Source organism: Peromyscus leucopus, unplaced genomic scaffold (assembly GCF_004664715.2).
Source record: "Peromyscus leucopus breed LL Stock unplaced genomic scaffold, UCI_PerLeu_2.1 scaffold_406, whole genome shotgun sequence".
NCBI classification, from domain to species: Eukaryota; Metazoa; Chordata; class Mammalia; order Rodentia; family Cricetidae; genus Peromyscus; species Peromyscus leucopus.
In genome coordinates, this window is record NW_023505295.1 from 16,214 (window position 1) to 25,218 (window position 9,005).

Below are 9,005 nucleotides of genomic sequence, written 5' to 3' on the forward strand. Positions count from 1 at the left end.
TGTGTATGAAAATAACAGAGAAAAGAAGCTATGAATTTGAAAGGGAGAGGAGAGCATAGAGGGGGATGGAGAGAATAGAGGGAGTGGGAAATTATGCAAACAGAGTACATATATATAAAAGTAAAAGAATGAAATAATTCCATATTTCTCTATGGAGTCACAGTGTTTTGTTTTTTTGAATATAATCTCCGCCTGCTGAGTTTTAATTCAACATCTTATTCTTAAATTCCTGACTTATTTTTTGTGCCATTACAAAAACTAAGAGGTCTGAAAGAGAATGAAAATGTATCATTGTTCTTTGCAAGGAAATTTTGAGATATTATTTTATTTTGGCATTTAGCACCATTTATTGTAGTTAATATACATATGCAAAGATACTATATATTAGAAATTTAAGTGTACACTCTGGGATATTAAGTATATTCAGGGGGCTGAACTACCAGCTCCACCATCTGTGTCCACAACATTCCCCCCATTAAAAACCCTCTTCCTGTCTACAGCCATACAACCCTGAACGCGCCTGATCTCGTCTGATCTCGGAAGCTAAGCAGGGTCGGGCCTGGTTAGTACTTGGATGGGAGACCTGGGAAATACCGGTGCTGTAGGCTTAAAAAAATAAAAAAAAATAAATAAATAAAAACCCTCTTCCCATCTCCAGTATCCCAGTCCCCGACTGCCTTTCCATGTTACTGTCTATGGTTTTGACTGCCCAAGTACCTCAAAGAACTGGACTTGTTAGTCTAAAAAGGCTAACTTATTTAAAGACTGTCTTATTTCACTTAGCACAATTATCTTCAAGGCTCATTCATGCTGTAGAACATTTCCAAATGTCTTTCCTCTTGAAAATGGACAGCATTGCACTCTGTGTGTGACTTTAGGTGCTGTTTATAGGTAGGTGATTTTCCTTCATAGAGGTACAGGTGTACAACCTTGTACTCCACCTCTTACACTCTGGTGTCCACTGGGATCTCCCATTCACAGTTTATAGTTGCCAGTGGCTTCCTTTTGGAAAACTTATTATTGGTGAAATTATTTTGGCCACTCCACATAGTTAAAAGGATATTTATTTAATGGTGTAACTCACAAATTAAGTAATAGGTAGATCGCAGGGGGTCTGGGGAAGGTGTATCGCAGTCCAGCGGTGTTCTCTGGAGCTCTGCTCAGTCAACCTCCACCGTTCAGCATCCCGGCACAGAGAGAGCGCACAGAGAGAGCGCTGGCCCATCCAGCTCTCGGGTCTCCAGGCGCCTCCCCTGGCCCTGCCTCGTAGGCATGACAGTTGCCAGAGTCTCAATGGGGGTTGGAACTTCCAAAATCCAAGTGGAATGGCTACCCACCACACTTTATCTATGGTATAAAGTCTTTAGCATGAGTTATTTGACTTAAAGAGATACATTATTTTTAGACACTATTATGATTACAGGGATGTTACAAAGATTGTTCAAAATTTCCCATATGACTCAGGTCTACTTTTCCCTAACCATCTTTTTATAAGAATTCAGTGGTGTGTGTGTGTGTGTGTGTGTGTGTGTGTGTTGTTGTGTGTGTGTATGTGTGTATGTATATGCGAATGTGTGTATATGTGTCTCTCTCTGTGTGTACATGTGTAAGCCAAATGCAGATGTCAGGTATCTTTTCCTTGGTCATTCCTTGGTCACTCTTTTTGTTATTGGAGAGCAGGTCTGTACTGAATTTAAGCTCGCTGTTATAGTTAGGCTGACAAGCAAAGGAGTTTCAGAAAGCCACCCTGTCTCCATGCGCATCCCCAGCACTATGTTACAGGAGCATGCCACTTTTTCCAGAATTTTGCAAAGGTTCTGGGGATTGTATTAGCAGAGCTTTCTGATTTTTCAGCAGACTGAGTTATCTTCTCAGCCTGAGAATCTGTGTTCTAGAATGACTCATTTGTTACTAATTTTGTAGGAACATGTTCAGAACAATAGCCTCTGGGTCAAGAAAGCCTGAGTCCTTCAATTAGCTGAGAATCTTGTAAAAATTACCTACTCACTCAAAAATTATATTTCTGTACCTATGAATTAGATAGGGATATTGGAAATAATAATATAATAATAATAATAATAATAATAATATTTATTAGTATTTTGAAAAATCATACATGGCTTATACTTTCTTACCCAGTACCTGACATATGGTACTATTAAGTTAAAAGTAGCTCCCACTTTTCAAAAGATTTATTGTTTTCCCCATCCTTATTTATATGAGGAAATCTATTACTGTATATTAGTTTCCCTAATAGACACCTTAAGATATGTCCATGGAGGAGGAGAGGGCCTTGAGGTCAGGAGGACAGGAAAGTGAAGTTGTGTAAAGCTAGACCAGGTGAAGTCTAGCCTTGGCCTTGAAATAGTCTGGAGTGTAAACTATTCTGATTGATTGTCCTAATAGTAATGGAAAAGGCTTTGTGTTGCACCCCAGATGACTATTGACTGTGGACAGAGGAAAAGATAGGTTTGACATTACTGATAAAATCTTAGGCACAACCAGATAGAGAGGCCCAAATTTCTATAAGCCAGTCTTTGTAGTAGATAGGAGAATTTTTTTTCCTCAAAATTGAGCCAAGGGTTGCAGTGTATCGGAAGGTGTCTTATAGGACATCAGCCATACTAAGTGTTACTTTGCTTACTAAGAACACAGTATATTCTCTATGGAGAAAGCACCTAGTGAATTTGTAAGTACCTCAAAAGTCTGCACAGGAAGTGCAATGAACTCAAAAGTAAAAAAAAAAAAAAAGTCATTATATGTCTGAAATATTTTCCTTTAAATTCTGTAGTAGTCCGAATTTAGTTCTCTTCCAGGAAACTAAAATATTTATAAGACTTGTTCATGAAAATGTTTGAATGAACTTTACTAAACGTACATTTAATATTACGTCATGAAGCTTCTGTATCTGTGATTTTCTAGGTCACCTTCCCCCACCCCACACCCCTGCCACTATTCCATGTTTGGTACCTGTTATTCATCCCAGCCAGCTATTCTGGTTCATTTTGTGCATGCAGACACCCACTTTTCTAATTCTCTCTGAGCTGCCTAGTTAAGATGAAGAACAACCAGATTGCAGTAAAAGATTGCAGTTGGAAAATTCCCAAATATGTAGCCTTTGAAACAGCAAACAAAAAAAATCTGTCTAATCTTGAAATTATCTTACTTGAAATTTTTAAGAAATGTTTAGCCCATTTTAAAGTGCATGAAAAGAGTATTTCAATATACAGAAAAGTATTTTTTAAAATAATTCTGAGGCTGCAGATGGTTGATTATTTTTTCTCTATTAAAGGAATTCTGGGTCCAAAGGAATCTTGAGTTCAATTATCCCAAGAAAGTTAATGAATTGACTTAGGTATGCAAATAATGTAGTATTTCTTTGACAGATAGTATATGTAAAATATTGAGATATTTATATATATAATATATAATTTATATGTATAAATAAAGAATTAAGAACTAATGACTAAATACAAATGCTGAAAGAGATTTGAAGCTGTTGGTTCTATTTATTTGGAAGAGTTGAACTAGCTCTAACATAATTTTCATCAGATGGAAAGGAAGCAAAATACATGTCACATATTTCCTTTTCCTGGAATTAACATAAAAAGTTTCAATAGCATATTTAAAAAATAAAAGAGAGTAAAACAGTTTTAATTACTTTATTGGCTATTAAATGAGTGGCAATGTTTTAATTAGTTTAAAAATAATTTTCAGTTTTCCTCCTCTGCATTCATGCCAATTACATACCCTGGTAGTGTTTCACTTATTAAAAATAAAAACTTGATGAAATTTAAAAATTAGACATTTTTTTAATTCTATACATATGAGTGCTTTGCCTACATGTAGTATATGCATCAAATGTGTGTCTGGTGTGTGGTGGTCAGAAGGGTGCATCAGACCTCCTGGACCTGGAGTTATAAGGAGATAGATAGGAGAATTTCTTTTTCCTCAAATTGAGCCATGATGTGGGTGCTAGGAACCTAACACTGGTCCTTTACAAATGCTTTCAGCTACAGAGCCATCTCTCTAGCCCCATCATAGAAGTTTTCAATCAAAATTATTTTGAAGAGTTACATGCTGAGTACCCCATACTAATATTTTAAGGATATATTGAATCATAGCTTTTTAAAGAAATGAGAACCAATGATTAACAACAATTAAAAAAAGAATGTGAACACTAACCATCCTCAAAACATATATTGAGAGTTAAAATACTACTCCTTTGATTTTCTTTATAATTCTATGAAGATTACATTTCAAAGCCATCAGTTTTGTCTTTTTTGGCATGAAAACATACAAATTAATAATAAAAGGAAATCTACATTGGATTTTTTTGCTGGTTCTTTTAAGTCCCAGATAAATGGCTACATTGGGAACTGTAACCATGATTTATTGAGCTTGAAATATGAAACCTATCCTTCAAGTAGAATTTTAAATGTCTTTTTAAGCAGTGGTCAGGTCTATCCCGTGGTTAGTCAAAACAACCCACAACATATGTACTTCCTTCCTCAGGAACCACCAGCTAGTGTAGAGAGAAGGAATGATCCCAAATTGTTTCTGCAGTTTCAGGTGCAATTTATACATTTTAGGATTTAAAAACCTAGCAAGAATTAAAACTTATGTAAATATATGTGTTTATGAAAGCAACTTACAGGCACAAGACAATGTCCCAAAATATCTGACAAAGAAGCCTATGACTTTTCAGTCTTTGATTATTTTTGGAGTGATGCCAAAAGAAAGATAACTTGTTTTTCAGCAACATATTTTCCCACATTTTATAAAAAACAAATATTTGCATGATTTTGCAAAAAATCTTTCATGGATATTTTCGATATTTGAAAAAAAAGTCTTTTGTAATTAGAAATATATAGTCTTTTCCCTCTTTTATTTATTTATTTAATATTCTGCTCTGTGGCAACAATGGTGTTAAATTATGTGAGGGGAGATACAGTTTACAATACTGGCTTTAGCTTATTAATTATCTAGAAGAAAAATGGACAACATAGGAAGCATGGTAGAAACAGCATCATTATTAGATTAGCAAGCATAATCAGTAAGAACTCTTTGTAACACAGACAGGACTGAATAAAAATGGACATTCTGTTCAAAACACTATGAGCAATTCTGGAATGTTAAGCACAGAATTATGCTCACCTTTATGTGGATTAAAGAGTTTAACTGCAACTGTCTATTTAATTGGTCTAGTTGTAACACTGGTGCTACCTCCCTCAGGATGTGCAGAATTTGATAAAATGGAAATTCAGAGCTTTATTAAATTTTAATTGTATTTTATTAAGGCACAGGAGAAAAGACATTTTGTGGTTTTATTATTATCTTGGTAATTTGCCAAGAGAAAGATTTTAATGGTTTAAATACTAATTATTCAAAGAGGCATTAGACTTAACAAAAGAAAAAATGGATGCTCAGAGCACTGGTCATGCTGGGGAATATAAGATAACATTTGATACAACATCTCACACTGGTCCTGTAGAAATCAAAACAGTTGGATTAAGAAAAATCTACATGTCATGAAAAACCAAAAGATTAAACACGGCAAAACAAAGGCAAATAAATAGTCATCCATTCAAGGAATCTTTATTAATTTATTAAAGTTTATTAATAAAATTTTAATGATGGAGTGCAAAAGCCAAATTTTCATGGTTCCAACCTTTACGGGCTAAAGGATGCATGGATCATAAATTATGTAGAGCAGGCCTGTGAATTCTTGGGGTTCTGATTACAGTCTGATCATGGCTGTGGTATGAGTAGTGAGGAATATAGGTAAACTCCTGCAGTTATAGTCACACTGAATTTTCAGTTGCAATGTGACGCTAGCCTAGGCTATGTGAGAACTATTTCAAAAACAACAGACAAACAAAATAAAACAGAAATAGCCCAATGGATGCTGAGTTTTGAGGTGTGGGGCTAGGATGGGTGAACATGAAAACCAGCAAGTGCATCTGAGCTACAGTGTAATAAAGCCAGAAGCACAAGACATGGAGAAGTTAGCAAGGGTTAGAAAGAAAAGAAAGTGTTTCTTTTATTAAGACATTTGCAGTGCAGGTTAAAGTTCAGATGAACCACTGTGATTCTTACTCCATTTCCTTTCTCAAAATTAAGATGCACTTTATATATTTTCACTTGACTCACAGGAGTCTTAGTAAGCCAAGCACAGGGAAAATTTGCAAGTAAAAGGCTGACTTTAGCATCAGAGCAGGAAGTGAATTACCTATACCTGTCTATCATAATCTTTTCATGTACCAGTGTCTAGGGGATTTTTGCTGCCTTCCAAGGGCCTTTTTTCTCCCAAGGGCTTTTTACTCTCTTGTACTTAGCTGAGACCACGTGACTAGTTTTGCTCAGTAGACTGTGTCAAAGAATGTAAGTGCATCTCTAGCATCCCTTCTTCCCTTTTGTGCACACTTTAAAGCATGTTCTTCTCACCTGTGTCCTCTATAAGGGATCATCTTTGTCAGTCTCAATCTATGATACTTTCTTCCAACTCCCCTTCTGACATTGTTTCTTGATTCATTTCAAGTGGATCTTTCTTTAGCTTGGTATTCTGCTGACTACTATAGTCAATGCTTCCAACGATAGTCATGTTGGTAAACAAAATTTTGTTTTCCCATTTCCTGGCCATTTTTGCTCCCTGCATTTATTTCTACAGCATCTCTGCAGTTTAATTTATTTATTTAACTTTATTTTTTACTTAGTGAAAGTCCCTTACTTTGTAACGTAGGGTGTCCTTGGATTTGAAATCCCCCAGCTTTTACTCCCTAAATAAATGCAGGCATTAAAAGACATGTGTTAGTGTGCTCAGCTTCAAATATTTGCCCTCCTAATATTTGTTTCATGCAGCGTATTTAAAAAGATCTTTATTCTCTCTGTCCCTACTGCTATCTCTCCCTGGATTTTCTTGCCTTCATCCAGGCATGGCTTGCTTTGTCTTATTCTCAAAGTCAAAGTCAAAATATTACTTTTTGAAACCCAAGAAAATCATATAACTATTCTCCAGCCTTTAGTATGTCCATCTCCTTTTCAGAGTAGAGTCCTTAATGTAACCCCCAAGGTCCCTGTGTCCTGGTCTTTATCTTTCTTTGATTCCACTGGTGCTTTCTTCCTCTTCACTTCCTCTGATTTACTGGTGCCGATCTCCTGCTGTCTGCATATTCCAGGAGAAGCTTCTTTCTTTCTTTTTTAATATTTAATTTATTTATTGTCTATAGAGTGTTCTGACTGCACAACAGATCTCATTATAGATGGTTGTGAGCCACCATTGTGTTGCTGGAAATTGAACTCAGGACCTTTAACCTCTGAGCCATCTCTCCATAGCCCCCCCCCCCCCCAGGAGAAGCTTTCTTCTAAAGGATGTTCAAACCCCTCATCCTATTTCTACAGTATTCTCTCAAGGTATAAACTCAAATCTCACTTGCTGGGATGGTTTGGAAGATTGGGTCCTTCCAAGCTTCATGTTGAGATTTCATTCTCCATGCAAGAATAAAACTTTCACAGTCACTTGGAAAATAAGATTAAGTCATGAGGACTCCATCCTTGGGAAATATGCTCAACTCTCTTATGAAGGCTTCTCAGAACTGCCACCCCATGAAGACACATTGGAGGCACTATACAAGACACACAGAAGGCCCTCTCCATGAAGAACAGACCCTCATCTGCTTGTACTCTTAGAAATATTTAAAATATTTAAAAAAATTACATTTTGTTCTTTATACATTGAAGTCTAAAAGATGTTGCTGTAGCAAAAAAGACTATGATAGTTTCTAAGTCTTCAGTCCCACTAAGTTAGTGAGTTCATTCTTTTGGTAATCTCTTGAACTAGACACTATTACATAACAGTGCTGAAGATAAACACACAAGAGTGGATGTCCTACATAAAGAGAAAAGGTAATGTGCTACAAAGTAAGGAGTAATTACATTGTATTTCTTTGCCATTTATTTTAAATTTATTGCATATACTAACATATTTAATCATTATTAAAGCTATTATCAATACACGGCAAAAGAAATTGAATCACAACATCAATGAACTGCACAGATAACAGGGAAAGCTTCTTTTAATCAATATTCTTTCTATTGAAGTCTTCAGGCTCTTGATGTTGTCACTCAGTAATGAACAAGATCATTGTTTGCCTTAAATGGCTGCTTGCCCTTTGGCTCTGTATATGAATTCAGTCTGTTTTATAGGCCTTCATTATTATTATTTTTTTATTATATTTCAGTCCAGAGCTTTTAAAGCTTTTCCCATTTATGACTGCTTTTTGATTAAGGAACTTCAGCATAACTGCAGGATATTGGTGTTTAAAACTGATACAAAAGTTGAACGCTTACTGATGACTCATTTCTGGGCCGATGGTGGCGCACGCCTTTAATCCAGCACTCAGGAGGCAGAGGTAGGCGGATCTTTGTAGTTCAAGGCCAGCCTGGTCTACAGAGCAAGATCCAGGAAAGGCGCAGGAAACCCTCCCAAGGTTTAGAGATCATTGAAGAAGTTGGGGCAGAAAGAGTATAAGAGCCAGAAGCAATGAATGACAACTGGAAACATCATCTTCCGGACACAGCAGGGCAGCTTAACTCACAGTGGTTGAAACAGCATGCCCAAATCTTGTGAAAGCCAGAGCCAGACCAAAACCCAATGTGGAGAGGGCAGTTGGGCAAACAATCTCTGTGGAGCTATTGATAACTGTCAGCTGCTGGGAAAGGCAGGATCAGTTTCTTCTAAGAGTGTAGCCACTGGTAAGTCAACCATGCTCCCAGTGGAAGACCACACATCAAGCATATTTGAGCAGCACAATTTGGTCTTGAAAAAAAAAGGGTGAGGATACGAAGCTGGGTGGGTAGGGGGCAGAGGCAGTGGGTCTTAGAGGACTTAGGAGTAGCAGGAAGGGGAGTTAACAACTATGATCTAACCACATGGTATGAAATTCTCAAGGAGCTAATGGGGAAAAAAAATCAAAAATGTTGACCAACTTTGAAAATCGATACTG

At 36.5% G+C, this 9,005-nt stretch overlaps 1 pseudogene; it reads left to right on the plus strand.

Moving 5' to 3' along the window:
- The first annotated feature begins 492 nt into the window (after positions 1-492).
- LOC114698200 lies at positions 493-608 on the plus strand (annotated as a pseudogene).
- Positions 609-9,005: the final 8,397 nt, after the last annotated feature.